The sequence below is a fragment of the Culex pipiens genome, chromosome 2, assembly GCF_016801865.2.
Source record: "Culex pipiens pallens isolate TS chromosome 2, TS_CPP_V2, whole genome shotgun sequence".
In the NCBI taxonomy this organism is placed as follows: domain Eukaryota; kingdom Metazoa; phylum Arthropoda; class Insecta; order Diptera; family Culicidae; genus Culex; species Culex pipiens.
The window spans coordinates 194,155,336-194,175,517 of record NC_068938.1 but is presented as its reverse complement, the minus strand read 5'-3'; the positions used below and the strand labels follow the sequence as shown (position 1 = coordinate 194,175,517).

Here is a 20,182-nt window from a genome sequence, read left to right as displayed (position 1 = left end):
CTCAAACCATACGTTAAGTTTCTACTTTTCCATTGTAGAAGATCAGTTCATTTTCATTGATTCAAATTCCTAAGCTAAGTGCAAATTCCTATGTAAAGTGATTGTACAAAAATAGACATTGATTTTTTACTTTTTTCAAAGGGCGATTTCACAAAAAAAAATTGTAATTGCATAAAAAATCTAAATATTTTTAAACGAGTCCAAACATGCTAAATACGATTATTTGCAGAAAAATTGCATTTTAGATTGTTCTCAGTGGATTAGACTTCTATTTCAATTGAAATTTTTATGTTTTATGAAAAAATATTTTTTTGCCCCCCGATTTTTCGTACTAATTTTGACATCAACTTTGAAAAATATTTGCAACGGCCATATCCGTAAAAATTTTAAAAGGCCTTCGGGAAATCGAGTCTGTATTGTAATAATATCCGTAGTTATTATTGCAAAGAAAAGGTCTATTCCACTTTTTTACATTGTTAAAAGACCTGTTTTTTTTATTATTTTTTTAACTAATAAAACTCAAATACTTTTAGGAAAAAAATGTACCTTTTTACTGTAAAGCAGTGGTCCACAGCCAGTTGATCATCGCGGGCCAATTTGCAAATTTTCCGTAGAGTCGCGAGCCGCATGTAAAATATAAATAAAAACAATTCGTGGTATTTTATAGTTTAAAAGTTCAGTTTGACAAACAACTAATTGTTTGACAACTTCCAAATTGTCACCAATTATAAATAATCAATTGAAAACATTCAACATTCGACAACAATCCGTTCTCAAAATAATTCATGTTCAAAAATGAATTGTTATTCAATTGGACAATTTTTTACTTTAAAAAAATATATGTATTATTATATTTAAAAAAATATTATTTTTAAGTTTTGCGCACATATTTGGATTGAACGTTCTATTTTAACTTAAAATTTTTTGTTTATTTTTTTTTAATGAATTTTAAAAATAACACTATTAAGTTTAGATTTTTTCGTATGTAATATAAAAAAAATCATATTTATAGAAATTTAAAAGTTAATTTTGCATCGGAAAAATTGTATTGCTAAACAAAATAAAAGAAAAGTATTTTTAGTGCTTTTTAAATTGCTTAGATCTTAAACAATTTGAAAAGCATTAAAAAAATACTTGTTTCAAGTATAGTCTTCTCAATTAATTTTTAATCAAAGATTAGAATGCAAGAAAAAAACAAAAATTTAATCAAAAATATAACAATATAAACATAGTTTTTATTTTCTTTAGTTTTTGTAAGGATGACAAAATTTTACTAAAAAAAAGTAAGTTCAAAATCCATATTATATGATTTCTAAACTCAATATTTCTAATAAGTTTTATGATAAGCAAAATGCTTCATCTTCCAATTCAATAGCAGTTTCTTACGAGGATTGAAACACTGTTACTGAAAACAATGTCCATCAATACCAAACATGTGCTTGAATTCTCAGGACCACTCCAGATATTTTTTTCTCCAGGTTTGATTTATTATTTTAAACTGTTTCTAAAATATTTTGCCAGGAAAATTGTAAGTTGTCCACATAATCCAATCTGATGTTTAGAACTTTTGGATATTTTTTTTATTTTGAGCATTTATAGCAGCGTGGTTTCCAGATATTAAATAGTAGTTTATGCAACAAGTTGTAAAAAAGGGTTTTTTTCAGCACGAGTCGTACATTTATCCAACGAGGTTCACCGAGTTGGATAAATACGAAGAGTGCTGAAAAAATCATGTTTTGCAACGAGTTCCATACAACATTTTTTGCAATTCCGAAAAACACCCATTGAGTGAAATTTTAAGTAAAATTTTCATGTATTTTGTCAACAAATCAAGTCTTGCAACGAGTTCCTTACAACATTTTATGCAATTCCAAAAAACCCACACACTCTGTGAAATTTTATGTCAAATTTTCATGTATTTTGTCAATAAATCGTTTAAATCTAAAAAAATGTTGAAAAGTGTTGCTTTTCAAAACAAGTGCTGAAAAGTTCAACTTTTCAGCACCCATTTGAGTGCTGAAAAGTTCTAATTTTCAGCTCTCAAATGGGTGCTGAAAAGTTGAACTTTTCAGCACTTGTTTCGAAAAGTAACACTTTTCAAAAAAATTTTGATTTAAACGATTTATTGACAAAATACATGAATATTTGACATAAAATTTCACAGAGTGTGTGGGTTTTTTGGAATTGCATAAAATGTTGTATGGAACTCGTTGCAAGACTTGATTTTTTCAACACTCTTTGTATTTATCTAACTCGGTGAACCTCGTTGGATAAATGTACGACTTGTGCTGAAAAAATCCTCTTTTTGCAACTGGTTGCATAAACTACTATTTTGAAACACTACCATAATCAGAAATGAAAGTTTTTTATTCATTATTTCCAAATTCAGAAATTAAAATGTTTAATAAATTCTTCTGGAAAATAAAACACCGCTATTATTTTACTTCCCAATTTTTATAAATATTGTGAAAACTAGAAGTCAATTATGGTATCTAATTTTATTAATTCACTAAAAAAAAATCATATTTTTACATATTAAAGAAAACTAGTTCATCATTTCTCTAATGAAATTGATATGCGAACGAAAAGTTGGCCGGATTCCATAATCATTTCAAAACCATCCCGCGAGCTGCATAGAAAACCTCAGAGGGCCGCATGGAGCCTGCACGCTGCAGTTTGGTGACCACTGCTGTAAAGACATATTTTATTTACAAAATTGTTGGACGACAACAACAGTTTAATGTTTTGATGTTAAAGCTCACGCAATCATGAAGTTTGATCATTGCAGTCTACCGATTTTTCAAAATTCTCAGATATAAATCTCTAACTTGGACATTTTTGACAAATTTAATTAAGTTAAGTTTTTACATGCATTTCCATGTAGAATCACATTTTTTTTAAAAATTCACTCTCAACTTTCCGACGATAACGACTTTGATTTGCAATAAGAGGAGGAAAAAAATGTGTATTGCACTTATTGGTACAAATGTGAGCTGTCGTTCAAACCACATCTTGTTATCACCCTTGAGCGCTTTTGCCGTAATTAAAAAGAAAAACAGACACACACACACACTCGGCGGGGTTTTATCGGTCGAGGGGTTGTGTCACGCACGACTTACATACGTACACAGCCCGGTCGCGACCAGCTAATTGGTTAGTGTCAATTGCGCGATGACGTTATATTTACCGTCGTCGTCAGTTCAAATATTTTGCAATGCAAACTTGTTATTACGGAAAGGCAAAAAAAAAAGTTCAATCGAGCCGTTTGTGAGATGTTTTTCGAACTAATTGTTTGAAATTTAAATCCGAATAAATTAACCCACATCTTGGTAGGGTTAAAATTTGCACAAGTGCTCAGAAAATTTTGCAAATTGAAGAGCTTTGCGTTTGAGGTTTATTGCGACGTAAAATTTTGCGTTGGTTTTTATATCCATCATCAGACATACACAGGCACACAAATACTTTATAGTCTACTGCACCTTTGAGTGATGGCTGGAGAACGACAATAAAAATCCGCGAGGAAAAGATTTAATTCCTCGATGGATGGAGGAAAACGTGGCTTGTTGTTTTCGCGGATTCGATAATTAGTTTGGCAATTAGGAGGACGGCTCGAATGGGATTAACATTCTTTCGGAATCATTTGTGATTTCTTCAAGGTTAGGAGAGAAAAATGGCAACATACACTCAACCCCCGGTGGTTGGTAACTTTTTCGTTTGACACTTTTTTAGTTTGTACCTCGTTGGTTGGTCAAAGTCAAACTAAAAAGTGACGAACTGTCACTTTTTACACGGCGCTCACGCATACTATCAAAACAAACGTTTGGTAGTGTGTGTGTGTGAACTCCGTGTAAAAGGGGTGTCAAACTAAAACGTGACCCCGTTCGTTTGACAACAGTTAGTGTACTGCGATTGATTTTTGTGCATAATAATACCAAAATACAAATGATTTAGATCGAAAAAGAAATGCAATAATCTTTTTAATTATTTTTTCTCTTTATTTCTAAATTTTATTTTGCTTTGGTAAATTTAATAAACAAATTTTATGTGAAGTTTTTATCCCTCGGCTCTGGTCTAGATCGAGAGAGAAATTTATCACAAAATGCATTGAACATTAGAATAGTAATTCTGTTAACAATTTTAAAAATGTCAATAATTTCTTATCATCTCATCAATTCCTAGCTTTTACAAAACGTAAAATTTGTATTCCTTGAAAATGTCTATTTTCGTAAATAAATTGAATCGATTGTTTTTATGCTCTTGATATATTCATTCTCCTTTTGCATAATGTGGACCAGTTATGCCCGTCAAATGCGTCTGCCCAGCAAAGAAAGTGAAATTAGGTCTTCGTCTGAGTATAATTTCAAAACAACCATCGAGCAACTACTTGAAATGCATCCCTCATCATCACCTCACCAAACCGCACCACGTGGTAATTTGAGGCGAATTAGCTAATCAGTTTTGCGCCGATTGACCACCACCTCATCCACCAATAAACGTGATGCAGATTTAAACTTGTTTTTGTGTTTTATTTTTAAATTCAGTTTTGCTTTGAAGCGAGCTTGCGAGCGTGCATTCTGCATACGTTATTATCTTGCGTTGATACGCAAAAACGTGACTGACCGGATCCGTCCCTGTCCTCCCCCTTCCTACCTCGCGTGGTGATCGATTACACCTTTACCTATATGGAAAGATTTTTATAAACAATCTCCCTCCCTCTCTCGAGGTTGATACGCGATCCGAATAACCATAATTCGCGCGCGCGTCAATAATAAAGTTTGAGTCCATCGCCACGGGCATTGCCTCAGTCCATGAAGTCGTCATCAAGGTCATCACGGGCCGACGTGAGAATCAAAACAAAAACAGAGGTTTATCCCCCAGCTTTTAGAAAGGACGTATGTGAGCACAAATTGACGTAAAGTTGGGTTGACGAAGGTGAACCGGGTTCTGAAATCAGTCAATCAAATTCCAGCAATTTTGAAACCTGTCTGTGTGGCGAATCAGAATCGATATGATCGAAGTAGGTCACTTATTTTAACTTTACGACAGTGAACGGTTCAATTTTGAAAGAGAGAAAAAAGCGTTACTATTAATATTTCGCAGGTATGACTAGATCTATAAATGAAATAAACGCAAATTTTATGTTGTTAACGGTACAAATCAGTCAGAGTCGTAACGACTTAGATTTTCTCTGACATTCACACGGGGAAACAATACAAAAAAAATCTGGAATTACACAAATAGCATAACTTGATTTTTTCAGCACTCGTCTTGTTTATCGGACACGGCAAACCACGTTCGTACTGATAAAATCTTCTTATTGCAACTTGTTGCATAAAAACTACTTTTTCAGGTCAAAGTCCAGGCCACGAATGAGCTTCTGAAATATGCCTGTCAGATTTAAGAAGAATAGAAAATTTCAAAATACAAATCGTGTGGTTTAACATTAAGTGATACCAAGATTTACCTAATCCTTTAATAAATCCATAAAAAAATCCCTTCTCAAGATGTTTTTTTCCTATTTTTACAAATCTATTTTGTATATAAAGCCCGATAAAATTATGAAAATCTTGCCAATTCCTCAGCTTTTAAAACAAATCTCAAAATTCAAAAACAATCCCAAACACCCTTCATTCCGAAATTCGAAGGTCTTCTCGTCGATCGGAAATCAAAAATTATGGTTATTCAAACGCGCCGTTCTACCGCCAGAACCTTCGCAAATCCTCTCCATTAGTAGCACGAAAGGGAGCCTAACTATGAGGTAACAACACAAGAAAAAAACCTCTGACTAAACAACAATTCCCTAGCCGCCGCGGCTTCCAAGAAGGCACTCACCGGCAATCCACCTCAAGGTCAAACCGACTGCTGGATTTGTATGTGTGTGTGTTTGTGTGTCTGTCTGTCTGATGACCACCACACCACAAGTTCCTTCTTCCTTCCGTCATCAGAAATGCTGGCTGTTTTGGAATTCCAACGATGCCTCCGGCTTATGGTGAGACCCGCGTGGTGACTCATCATTCCGGACTCATCTTTTCATCAAGCACATTAAATCACGGAACTGGGTACCCGTGTGAAGTCTAGAATTGTTTTTTAAAAGGGCATATTGCTTAAATTTTGTCGTAACTTTTTTCAATTTTGTTTTTAAAAACTTTGCTTTAAAATTCACAATTTTAGAGATTAACCCCTTTCAAAATGTTACTCCACAAATTATAATTTCTTAATTGTCCCGTAATGTTTATTGATTCCGCCAAGGGGTTAAAACCCCTCCTCTGTGTAAGGTACCGGAATGCGCATATTCGCGATTAGCTCATCATCAGAGGTGACTACTTTGATCCCGACGATATCACATCACTAGGTAAAAATTCTAGAATTAATCAACACCATCAGACCAACCCTGCCGTGGAAAGAGAGGAAATGTCACGCGCAGTAGCAAGCCGCGATAAATCGCGGACTGTTGGTCGAGAAGGTTGACGTTTTTAGCACGGTAGACGCCACGTGATCGAGAAGCTTTACTCGTGAAGGTTTATGATTGTTTTGTCCATCGACTCTGTTTGATTTTTATTAATCAAAAGATTCAAGAAAGGATTCATAAATTTCAGAACAAAAACACAAAAAAACGAAAATTTGATTATCCTTATCTAAAGTTAAACTTTTCAGCACTCAAATGAATGCTATAATGACTTTTTTTTAAATCCATTGCAAACCTACTCATATTTCTTGTTATTTTGGAAAGAAGAAACGGCCTGCTTTTCATCGCCAAAAAAACAGTACTGATTTTCTCAATGAAAAATTTATTATTTTCATACAAATTTTTTTTTATCAAGTTGGCATCTTTTTACTTGTTGAGCTCGAATAAACGAAAACCAATCTTCCGACTTTTTTCCGGTTAAACGTCATGAGTAGGGCTAATGGTTTTTCGCGAAATTTGCCTTTTACCGTGAAATTTCATAAATACCGTGAAATGCCGCGAAATTCTTATTAATAATTTAACTAGTTGTCCCCAAGTGTATTTGAACATCGAGTTTTTTTATTCAAACAATCCACAAGAATTTTAACAGGCATTTTGGAAAATATTGTTTATTACAATGTTTTACGAAAAGTTCTAGCGAAATAAGCTTTGGTTGTAAAATGCTTTGGATAATACAATTTGATGTTTAAAGCATGATATATTTTTTTAGATATCACAAAGATTTTCAAAACTGCAGGCTTGCTATTTATTTTTGAATCTCTAAGGAAATTTTGTATAAAAATAAAGTTGTTTATGTTTTTAGAACTTGTTTTAAGCACTTTGCAACGTTTTCTAATTTTCTGGACTTATCAATAACAAATCGTCGCTTGAGTGCTATCTTGCGGCAAAATAAAAAAAAAAAAAAAAAAAGAAACACAAAAAAACGAAAATTTCATTATCCTTATCTAAAGTTAAACTTTTCAGCACTCAAATGAGTGCTATAATGAACTTTCTTAAAATCCATTGTAAACCTACTCATATTTCCTGTTATTTTGGAAAGAAGAAACGGCCTGCTTTTCATCGCCAAAAATAACAGTACTGATTTTCTCATTGAAAAATGTATTATTTTCAAAACTGAATTGCAACAATATTTTTTTGTTCAACCTTCAAGTTTTTTGAAAATGTAATTAAAAAAATTACCTAATAGCAATGAAGGGAGCGGCCGTGGCTGACTGGTTACGGTGTTCAATTTGTAAGCGAATGGTTCTGGGTTCGATTCCCATCTGCTCCCAACGAGAAAGTTAAGAACACATAAATTTGAAATGATGAATATGAACGAAAAATCAAAATCGCTCGAGGCGGGGTTCGATCCTCCGTCATTTGGATTGGTAAGCAAAAATGCTAACCACTAGGCCATGACGACTTGGTGAGCGTGGACTGGAATTAGGAATACTGTTACAGAGAGCGAGTTGTGGCGCTATAACCACGGCAAATAGTGTCCAGGGCATTCGTGGAAATACAATGTCCCATCCCAGAGGGTCCCGGAGTACCAGACCTTCTTAGCATGGTGCTCCCAACGAATACAACCAAATCTCGGAGCGTATGATGGTGTGTCCCCACGCTTCTTCCTCCCCTGTCGATTCAGAATTGTGTTGTTGTTCGAACACTCCGTGCTCAAACTCAACCCAATTACGAGTCATCTCTGCGATACGGCTTTACGCAGTAGGCCTGGCCGCTTTAACGCTAGTGATGTTTCAATGCATTCCGATGCAATGGTGCACTACAAATGTTAATAAATGACAAGAAGAGTGCTAGGCGTCATCTAACCTAAGGCACTCTCCAGGATCCCTTCGAAAGATTGGCTGCGCTAGGGTCTGATTAGATTAGATTAGATTAAAAAATTACCTAATAGCAACACTCAAATTTTGCAATTGTTCATTTTTTTTTGCATTATCAATACATTTTTTTCTTTATCAAGTTGGCATCTATTTACTTGTTGAGCTCAAATAAACGAACCCCAATTTTTCGACTTTTTCCGGTTAAACGTCATGAGTAGGGCTAATGATTTTTCGCGAAATTTGCCTTTGACCGTGAAATTTCATAAATACCGTGAAATGCCGCGAAATTCTTATTAATAATTTAACTAATTGTCCCCAAGTGTATTTCAACATCGAGTTTTTTTTATTCAAACAATCCACAAGAATTTTAACAGGCATTTTGAAACTCATTTCGGAAATTTTTGTTTATTACAATGTTTTACGAAAAGTTCCAGCGAAATAAGCTTTGGTTGTAAAATGCTTTGGATGATACAATTTGATGTTCAAAGCATGATATTTTTTTTACATTTCACAAAGAATTTGAACGGACGATTTTCAAAACTGCAGAGCGGGCTTGCTATTTATTTTTGAATCTCTTAAAAAGGAAATTTTGTATAAAAATAAAGTTGTTTATGTTTTTAGAACTTGTTTTAAGCATTTTACAACATTTTCTAATTTTCTGGACTTATCAAGATCAAATCGTCGCTTGAGTGCTATCTTGCGGCAAAATGGTAAACAAAACTGTTTTAAATAAAATTTTGGCTAAATACTCAAATTCCACTATTCCTGAAAACCATTTGCAAACAAAATGTAATGTCTCCTTTTCTACTTATTCTACTTTTTGTGGATTTATCGAATAGTAGTGATTATTTTTTATTTATATTGAAGGGTGTACTTCGTTCAAAAAATAATCCATTAAATTGGGATGGTTAAATCGTAAATTGCTATAGTAAAAAGTTTGCAAAATTTCATGAAATTGAGGTCACATTTTTTAACTGTCTTAAATACTTTGTGTCAGAGGATAATATTTGTATCTTAAACAACTGCTTTCTTTTTTAGTAACTTTCCTGTACACAACTAGTCTTAATTCACAATTTTGCGTTAATTTTAGGCGAATACTTGAGTACCGTGAAATTGCCGTGAAATTCCAATGTTTGGAAATTGGCATGTCGCGTAGTTTCAATTTTTTCGCCGTGAATAATCACTGGCCCTAGTCATGAGTTAAAATTTGGCAACCCTGTTGACAGATAGGTTTTACACTGCATCTTAATTTACAGAATTTTAGATTAAGTATTTCTAAATTTTATTTAATTATAGAAGATATTTGAAAAATATTCTGGAAATCTGGTAACACTGCCAAGGTTTCCTTGAGGTGAAAAAAGTAAATTTCAAAAAAAGCAATTGTTCAAATGTTCTTTTAAATGCGTGCACTGAAAACATGTTTATAAAAAAGCATCCAATTAAAGATATTAACTATTTCCATTGACAAACAGTATCTCACCAAGCTACCGAAGAGCAAAGACTAAAGTCAACAAATTCTAAAAACAAACACCTTGCTTGCTCCACATCCGCTTAAGCTATCACTGAAGGAGAGTTTATTCAAATATTTGGCCACTTTCAAGCCAATTATAATGCCCCAGCTTGTTTGCAAGCATTTCTCGCTGATAAGATCCCTCGCGCCGCGACAACTGCGTAAGGCCGCGGACTTAATGAAGCCGTTACGCCGTTTCATCATGACTGTCGAGTCGCCGGATAATATTTACCCCCACCGGGGGTAAGATGAATCATACGCACGACTGTCGACTTGGGAAAAAGGGGGTTTCCTGTACTCGCGGTTACTAAGTGGTGCACGCGGTGATGAAAACAAGATCTAAGCTTGAAAGAGTAATTATCTCTGTGCGCGCGCAGGTGCATAGAAGGTTACCTTAACCAAGATAAGGAATTCAGTTCAGTCGATTAACTTTAAAGGGTAGCTTGCTATCGCTTCAGATAAGCGTAATATCGGGTTGACATTGCTGGTAATCTAAAGAATTCAAAGCATTCCAATCCCTTCAAAAGGGCAATCGAATCGATTACGAGCCCCAAGATATGCGAGCCTACCCTAAGCATAACTTGAGCAGAACTTTGCCGCAAGAAAAGATTGTGAAACCTGTTTCTGCATGACCAACATCGTTGACTTTGCTGCGTGTGTGTGTGATTAAGCTTGAACACGACTTTTTACCTAGTCATAACTTGTACAAAACGCTGTCGTTTGTGGTGTTTTCTTGCGGCAGGTCCAGCGAAACGATTGGCCTTAAGAACCGCACTATAAAGTTGTAGCCCATTGATTTGAACGGTTAAGGTGCAATCGACTCCGGCTACTCAAAATTTGTCATTTCCGACTCCAACTTCACAACCTTGCTCTAAACTTATCTTTTAAAAATTTGAGTTACTTAGAGTTTGGTAGCAACTTCACCTTAACAATGCGTCACACCGTCCATCGCAGTGTGCCATGGAAACGATATTTCGCCAAAGCTTCGACCTCAAGACCCACCGCGCGATCATAATCAGAATCAGAGCTGAACTTGATCTGCGGCGACTTGATCTCACTTGTCCGCTGAACAATATTCGTATCAAATTGCCAAACGACCATAAAATCGAAAAAAAGCCACTCTACTTGACCAACTGTAACAATTTGTCTGTGAATGGAGTCCAACCGGTTTACACACTGGTACCAAGTACCGACACTCCAACTTCAGGGTACTTGCCCCTAGTATGGTCTGAGCACATCGGTAGCGCGCAGCTACGCACAATACCGTCCCCCCCTCCAATATCTAGTTGGTGGTCGTTCCACATCGATAGCGATCGGCCCAGTGACTTGCATTTAAAATCCGAAACCTGTCCCACCTGCTGCTGCCAGTTTGGTCCAAGTTCTGCTGCGCATGCCATAATCGCAGAAATGGCACAAAGAACCTTTCAATGCCATTAGCCGCGGACGTTGACGAAGTTCAATTGGAGTGCGGAGATTTGACAGCTATAAGGTGCTGCTGGGGATAGCTTTACCTCGCGTGGAATGTCAGCGTTTGACGTTGATGGGGAGCAGAGCCGTACCTTGGGTCCACGGCGCCCTTGGCGAATCATCAATTTGGCGCCCCACCCAAAATTACAAGCATTTTGATAAACTGGTTTTATTTTTCAATGATTGCTTCAATGAGTTTTGATTGTATAATTGCAATTGGAGATCTTGTGATGGTTAAAATCATAAACACAGTATTTTTATTGTTTTATTTTTCAAATTGTTTTGAGATAGGCTGAATTGAAAATTTATTGAAGGAATTAAGTTGGCTGAATATTTTCTCAGATTTCATAAAATCGATAATAATAGCAGGGTTCTGTTTTTCTTAATTTATTTTTCAGACAAATGCACAGAATTGAATACTCAATCCTGATGAGTTTTAATTTCGGTGTAATTAGAAAAAAAATCCTTCTTCAAAATTATGAAAAATAATAAGTATAATTTTTCAACATGCAGCGGCAGAACCGGATTCCGTCAAAATCAATTAATGATCATTCAAAATCCAGCGCAATTCATGATGAAACTTATTTTAATTATAATAACAATTGGTGAAAAATATGAAGATAAATAATTTTTATTATTTTTAAAGATTCGCCCATACTATGTCTGGAATATATTTTATATTTTATTATGTTGTTCATTGATTTTTTTTTCATTGATATTTTTTAAATTTATTTTTAATTCATAAAATTAAATTCCATATTCTAGAAAATTGTTTGTTTTTAAACAAAGCTTCATAGCAAAAAATCCAATGGTAAAATCGCATGCAAAAGCATGAAAATCACCTTCGTCGAAATAAACACTTAATATTACACACTGCATGTACATTTTTTGCAAACACAAAAAAAAGTTGCAACCGACGGGATTCAAACCCTAACATCAACACTAAGGACTGGCGCCTTAGCCAACTCGGCCATCAGACCGATGAAGAATGGAAAGGATAAACGCATATATGAGCTTGATATTTCGGTCAAGTAGGTTTCCAGGGCTACATATTTCAGGGTGTAATATTACATAAAATTTCATAAAATAATGCAAAATTCATTTTACACCCAGGCCTTTTACACGCAGCTGGATTACTACTTTTTTTTGCTGTATGTATGAATATTTCCTATTTGTTTGGTTTTAACTGAAACTATTTTTTCTGAAAATAAAGTTCTAAATAGTTTCTCATTGTAAGAGCTTTTAAGACGATTAAAAAAGTAAATGTGTAAATTTTGGCGAAATAACACTTGAACAGTAGCGTGGCTCACGGATATATGAAAAAGACAAAAATGTTTAATTTCTAGTGCCTCAAATGGAATTTCTTCGGACTGGGCACTCTGGGTTACTCTGTGACTAAACCTTAACCAAATACACAGTAAAAAAATCTGTGTAAAATCGCATGCAAAAGCATGCACATCACCTTTGTGAGCAAAAGCATGTAATATTGTATGCGAAAAAGTGTACATAAAAAGCATGTATAAAAGAAAAATAAATAAATTTTGTACACCCCAAAAATAACATCAATCTGTTGAGAATTATATCCAGATTACCAAGTCCGCGCCCCAACCATCTCGGCTATCTCGTCGCTGTGAAGTTATCTGGATCAACACCGATGTAGCTGTATGTTCCCCATACATCGTATGCAGCTAATTCAGTATACGACGTACGGAAAACCTACTGGTACATCGGCATTGGACACATCATTAACAAGACGGTGAGATAGCCGAGACGGTTGGGGCGCGGACTTGGTAATCGGGATATGACTCTCAACAGATTGATGTTATTTTAATTTATTTTTCTTTTGTACATGCTTATTATGTACTCGTTTTCGCATACAATATTACATGCTTTTGTTCACAAAGGTGATGTGCATTCTTTTGCATGCGATTTTACGATCGGATTTTTTGCTGTGTACGCTCAAAAATTCAGGCTAGCTTTTGGGGCCATATTGCTCTAAAATTCCGGTATAGACGTTTGAAATTGAATACTTTTGTCTTTTTCATATAACCGTGAGCCACGCTATTAATCAATAAATTGTAAAAAATCTAAGTGTGTAGAAATTTGCCAACACCGGTTAAGCTAAAAATAGAGAATGAGATTTTGAGAAGCTTGTGTGTTCTGTAAAATTTTTTTTTCTTGAAAATATGATTTTATTGGTGAAAATTTACAGCAGTTTTCCTATTTCAAAACTCTAGTATTTCGAAAAAGCGTAGGCAAATTTCAATGCACGAAGTTGCTTATAAAAGGGAAATAGTGCTGAAACAGTCTAAATTTTAAAACAAAAATTATATGTTTCTATGCTCAAATCTAGAGTATTTTTAAAGGTTCTATCCTATGAACAAAATATTCATTTTTAGTTTTTTGGATGTTTCTTGATACCTCTGATTCAAGGCGCTTTGAAAAACACTCAAAAAGCAAAAAGTCTAAATTTGGTTTATAGGACTACTTCAACAAAAATCTAGAAATAATTTCTATTTTAAAGAAGTTCAAAATATGACAACAACGTGAAAAAACATACAGTTGGACAATATTTTAGTCTGGAAAGTATGGCTTAAACTTCATTGTATAACGGTCTAAACTTTAACGCTGTATTAATTTTGAAAAGCTCTTTTATAACTCCTTGATCTATCTGCCACTTCAGCGCCCTGCCCCTTCTTTGATGACAAATTAAATTTAGCATTATATGTAAATTTTCAAGAACACTTCGGTAGAAATATTCATACAATTGATTTTGACGCCCCTAAATCATATTTTTATTATATGCTAAACGAAATTATCTAGTAATGTGTAGTTATACTTTATATTTTGGCACCCTTTCTCTTTTAAATTCCTAATGAGGATGTTATAACTGACATTAAAAATAAGTACAATCACCGATTTCGGCGCCCCCAAAGAGCTTGCGCCCTTGGTGGTCGCCAACTGCGCCAACCCCTAGGTACGGCGCTGATGGAGAGAAAAATTTGCATCTACGGCAAAGCCCCATCGAAAAAAGGGATCGAAGTGGGCCGTGCCATTTTTGAGCACGTGCTGTCGACGTTATAATGATTTGTGCGAAAAATGTTTTCTATTTGGTTTACGAAGTACCGTAAACCGGGGTGACTTTGATAGGATTTCAATTTGTTTTTGGAATATTTTCCAACAGGCAAGGGGTTTCTCAAGACTATTATTTTTAAAACATGTACTGGGGTAGGCCACACAAAGTCCATGCACTATTTTGGAAAAAAAGTTTGTTCAATAGTGTTTAGAAAAATAGTTACGTTTAAAATTCTTAGTTTTAATTTCGGGGTGACTTTGATAGTCATAGTTTTTCTTGTTAAAATCATATTTAAGATGTCCAAACTTTATTTGTACGTTAAATGTACCATCACTAAAGTAGCTGATATAGTTTTAAAGAAAAAAAAAACAATGTTTATATTAAGTTAACTAAGTTTATGAGCTTTTTAACAATTACATATAAATTTTGGGTAAAATTGTTAAAAAGTCGGAATTTTGCCTGAAATTTGTTAAAACTCGTTTTGTTTGTAAAATAATCGATTTATATTGCATTTTATACTGAATTCGAAGCACGAATCACAAGTTTTCACATTTTACATGAAATTTGTTCAACTGAAATTGCCTATAAATTTGGAGATATTTTTAATTGTGTTTCAAAAACACATATTATTTATTATTTACAAACTTTTTTAACCTTCTCCTAGTGGAAAATTGTCCAAAGAATCCGAAAATGCATTCAGTTATCCGATTAAAAATCATCTTCATTGAGAAAATCATGACACTTTGAGAAGTTTAAAATCATGACTTTCATCAACATTTTCTTAACTATAGTTAATTAACTTTTTAAACTTTTCAAAATTTTATGAAAAGTTCTTCTTGAGGTACTTTGAACACTTCTCTACCACGGTCAGTATGTTTCTAAACCATTCCTTACGTATTTTAACTGTACTCTTCATTTTGCGGAAAAATCGCAAACCTATCAAAGTCACCCCGGCTATCAAAGTCACCCCGTTTTACGGTACATGTGATTGTTTCATGTGATTTTGCCAATGTTTTGTTTAAAATGTATTTTCGGGGTAAGCAAAATTTTAAAAGTTTTTAAAAATTGATACAAGTAATTTTAAATTTAATAAGTGATGATTTTTTTAGGGGAATACACATAGATGTTCAATTCAACGGACTATGTTCCATTACAGTTTAGGCACAACAAAAGGGTTGCACAACTTCCTCCGGAAGCCTGTAACCACAACCAAAAGCAAACACCAGATCTGGGACAAGATCCAACTTCAACTCTACGCGATCAGTAGCGCACACAAATAAAAATTTTGCAAACCAACAAAGCTGTTGCTGCTTTTCAGCGCCACCTTACCGAATTCCCAACAAAGCTTCCTCTAATCAAACAGAAACGCTAAAAAACAGCTCGAGCTCCATAAGGTATGATTTCATCGCTGAACCGAAAAGCGGTGCGCGATAAACAACACCTTTTGTTGACTTCTCTGGCACGGTAAATAATTGAAAAATGTTATCGACATGCCACCATCAGCGGTGAGCTTTTACGAGTTCCGATGAGAACCAAGAATGTTGCACCAAAATGACCGACCTTAATGGCCAAAAATCACGCCGAGTTTTCTAGAAACGCTCGATCGATGGCAGTAAAAATTAATCTTCCACGCTAGAAATTATAAAAACGAGCGCAAATTTCATAATTCAACCCTATTTAGCCTCAACACCCTGAGGCAGCTCCGGGACCGGAAATGGAAAAACCAATTATCCGCGAAAAGAGCGAACTTAATCGTCGATATATGGAAAGTGCAGCGCCCAAGATAACTCGTTAGTTAAGTCATATGACGCGGGGTGGCGCTGCGTTAGCACAATTTGCCGACAGGTTGTAATTTTCGAGGCCTACTTGGATCGTCGACGCGGTGGACCAGTTGGTAGATTTTCTGGTGATCGACGTGCTCACTTGGGCTGACCCAAATGGACCCACTTCGGACCGGGATCGGCAAAATCTGTCAAAATGACACGCCGGCAAAGTTGCCAAGTGGCAACATTTTTGGCGCGACGCCATATTGGGCTAGTTTTGACAGTAGACGCCGTCGCGTTTGCGAGGTAAAAGTTTGCGTGGGTCGTCGTACAACCGAGTTATTACACACCCGAACCGGCTAGGGTTTTCGCATCGTTGCATAGGCAAATCTTGCCAAGTCTTGGGGCATTTCTCTCGCGCGCACGGAACAAACCCCGTATTACCCACGGTCGGGGGCTGGTTCAAGTGCGTTGTACGTCGCCTCTCGATATCCAGCAAGTTTAGTGCCGAACAAAATGAAAACACGAGGAGTGGATTATTGCGAGGCCGACACCGCCGCGTTTTAGCAGAGAGTGAGGTTATGTAACTTGGTGGCTGGGAACACTGCTCGGGCGCGCAGATTTCACCGAAAAAGTGCAAGCGGAAAACAAAGTTGGCGCTTCTGCGCGCGCGCGATTCGAATAATGAGGAACTCCCTGGCATTAAAACTATCAGAGTTGAGTCAGAAGGCGAGTTTTATGGGTGTTGGTCAGTTGTTGTTGTTGACACACTGGCCTGGTCGAGTGAGACGAAGACGTGCCGCAACAGTCATCAACCTCTGATGTGGTGAATTAAATGCTAAACTAACTTAATTAGGCACAATGAAGTGCGCGGTGGTTGTTTTGACTGAGCGTATAGTTTATGCACCTGAAAACGCTGGCTCGAATGCGACTGATGGAAGAAAAGATCAGGAAAGATTTGGAGATTACCTGTTCGTCAAATTTCAAACCTATCCTTTAATCCGTTTAATGGGAATTTAATGTCTTTTTATTCAAGTTTAATTTTGTTTGTTTTTGAACTTAATAACACGTTTTTTTTTTGCTCAAACATAGAATATTACGGATCAATTTTCAAATAATTCTTTTTTAAGCCTTCATAGATCCACCGTCACATAGAAGCTCATGCAATAAAAACGTTGATTAGCCCACCTTTAGGTGGTTAATACCTTCCTCTTATTTATATAGATAGTAATTTTGCCTGAAATAAAAAAAAAACTGTTTGTCAAGAAAATACAGACCATTGAAGAAAATGACATCGATAGGAGAGCTCTGGAGTTTCATTTGAACTGCATATAACCACTGTCGCGCCCGGAGGTCCCGGGGCCCCCCTGACCACAAGCTATAAGAAGAGTGGAACAGGGACCACCCTCCGGCTCCTCCGGGGCGCCTGGAAGATGCACACACACACCAACGAATTAACCACGGAGGCGCTCGGGAGACCTGGGGCCCCCCTAACCACAAGCTACAGGAAAAGTGGAATAGGGACAACCCCCCAGGCTCCCGAGACCCCTGGATGAGGTCGCACAAGGGCTAAACACCCATCCCCTCGGATAATCTCAGGAAACACAACAGCGAGGCCAGCAACGAGAACACCAACGCAGCACAAGTTAAAATAGTATAGCTAGTATTAAATTTTTATCGTTTTCAATAAACAACATTTTATAATAAAAAAAAAAAAAAAAAAAAAAAAATCTTCCCACACGGCTCTTTCGTGGCGGCTATTTGAGGTTATGTTGAAAATCATCCTTTTTTGCAGTCGTCTAAATAGATTTTTTCACACTTTTTAATACCACGCTGTGGGACCCGGAACTGGACCGGCTAGACCACATCCGGACAAAATCAGTTCAGCCAAAGCCACGCACAGAATTTGATTCTGAGTCGATAAGTAACGTCATGATTCAAATTCCCGGACGCTTCGAAACCCGGACACTTCATCTTGTTTTATCAATTATTTGGATATAAGTTCGCATTATGAATTTCAAAACTGTGTTATTTGATGAATTCCAACATGTACTTTCATTTAAAGTTTGTTTGAACGCTGTAGTTAATGCCAAAAAAATTAAATACAATAAAATTATAAGTTTACCAATAATGCGAAACATTTCACTTGAAATATTTCATAGGCGTTCAAAGCACCGGGAAGGCAAAGCAGAAATTCATGGTTTCGATTTCCTCAAATTCTAGCAATTTTTTATATAAACTATCGATTGTTTTGATGTTAACGGCTTATTTGAGACCTAAAGAATGCCATTTACTAACATTTCAGTCCATATTTGTGCGATTCATAAGTAAAATCGAGTGTCCGGAATTCGAAGCAAAACTGTCCTGATTTCGAACCGGTTTTTATCAGTGTCTGGGATTCGAAGCACAACAAGTCATTTTAATTTTAAAATTCTGATGAAAATTTGTTTGAAAAGACATATTTTGCATGCATTTTCTTGAAACTGACTGTTCCTACTACATCCTGATGATATTTCTACATTTCCAACTTAAAACATTATTTTCTGCCAGCTATAACAAAAATGATATGCTACTAAGTGTCCGGATTTCGAATCATGACGTTATTAATTAAAGTGGTCCAGAAGGTCAAACTGAAAAGTTAATTTTTCGAGTGATTTTATAGCCTCTCCTCTGTGAGCAACGCAAAATGATTCGTTTGGAATGTGAAACTGGTGTCGTTTTAAGTGTGTTTAAGAGATTTTTTGCAATTCCGTTTTGAAAATACTCAACCATCAATCAAACGCGAAAAAGTGCTAGTGTTTGTCATAGTCTAATACCTCCTTTACTTTTTTTGTCATTCTACAGTGACGATATGGCCTACTTATTATCACCAAAAATAACAGTGCTGGAATGCTGGAAACTCATTTAAAATGTAATCCTATTAGCACTTGTATCGAAAAGTATTCATGATGGGTGGTTATAGGTACTTTCTCGATTTTTACAGATCTTGTGATTTCGCGAATTCGGCGTATTTTTAATCGGCGTTAGCGAAGATTACCAAAAATGAAAAATAAATTATTGTGGTTCGTTTAATAACATAATTTTAAGTATTTAAGTGTTTTTTGAATTTTTTTAATCGAATTGAGTATCATAATAATCATTAATGTATTTTAAATTGATGTATCCTATTTTTAAGGAACAGGAATGATTTTATTTGCATGAAATTATTAGAATACCATTACATTTTGTTATATGTAACAACAAACATATAATCAATTTTTTATGTCTTTTCATATAAACAAATATAGCAGTTTCAAGTTGAAAAGGTTCAATTTATGCTTCTAATTTTGTTTTAATGGCAATATACGATTTATATGTACAAAACAATCTTTTTTAAAAAATAATTTCTGAGCAGAATTGTAACATTTTAAGTACATAAACTCATTTTAAATGTATTTTACTAAAAGTTCGAATTTAATTTAAAAAAAAATATCCTTATTTTTTTTGAAAAAAGGTCTTATAAACATATGAAACACATTAGCCTATAAGACCTTTTTAAAAACTCTGGATTTGATTATATGGTTTGCAAGTTAGAGTGAAAAACCTATGTGGTTGGAGCCTTCTTCACTTATTACCAACAATGGCTGATATGATGGAATTGTACAAAAATTTCATCTATTTTTTAGATCCGGAATAAAAAAGTACATAAATATCACTTAAGTGGCCATACCTCGAGACAGGGTTGCCAGATCTTCAAAGTTTTAGACTCGTTGGAAAGGTCTTCTAATAACCTAACCTACGATGGGTCGGATGGTGGAGAATCATGAGCTAGTTTGCTGGTCACATACATACTAGGGTGGGTACGTTTTTCAAAAAGTTCTCGGATCAAGTTTTAGTATGGTTCCCCTTGTAGGGCATGCCCATAGGGACTTTCATGCCAAATATCAGCTTATTTGGTTGTAAACTGGCTGCGTGCATCAGGGTTAAAGTTTGCATGGGAATTACTATGGGAAAATTGGAAATTTTGTTCAAACACTCCTACAGGTCTGGGAAAATAACGCGCCAACTTCTGGTATGGTCAGGCCTACATTTAAGTGAGATCCG

The 20,182-nt window shown here is 35.4% G+C and overlaps 1 protein-coding gene across 1 annotated transcript in view; it reads left to right on the top strand.

Annotated features, from left to right (window-relative positions):
- LOC120415178 (Na(+)/H(+) exchange regulatory cofactor NHE-RF1) overlaps positions 1-20,182 on the top strand; it is a 49,038-nt gene that overhangs the window by 808 nt on the left and 28,048 nt on the right. The window lies entirely within an intron of this gene.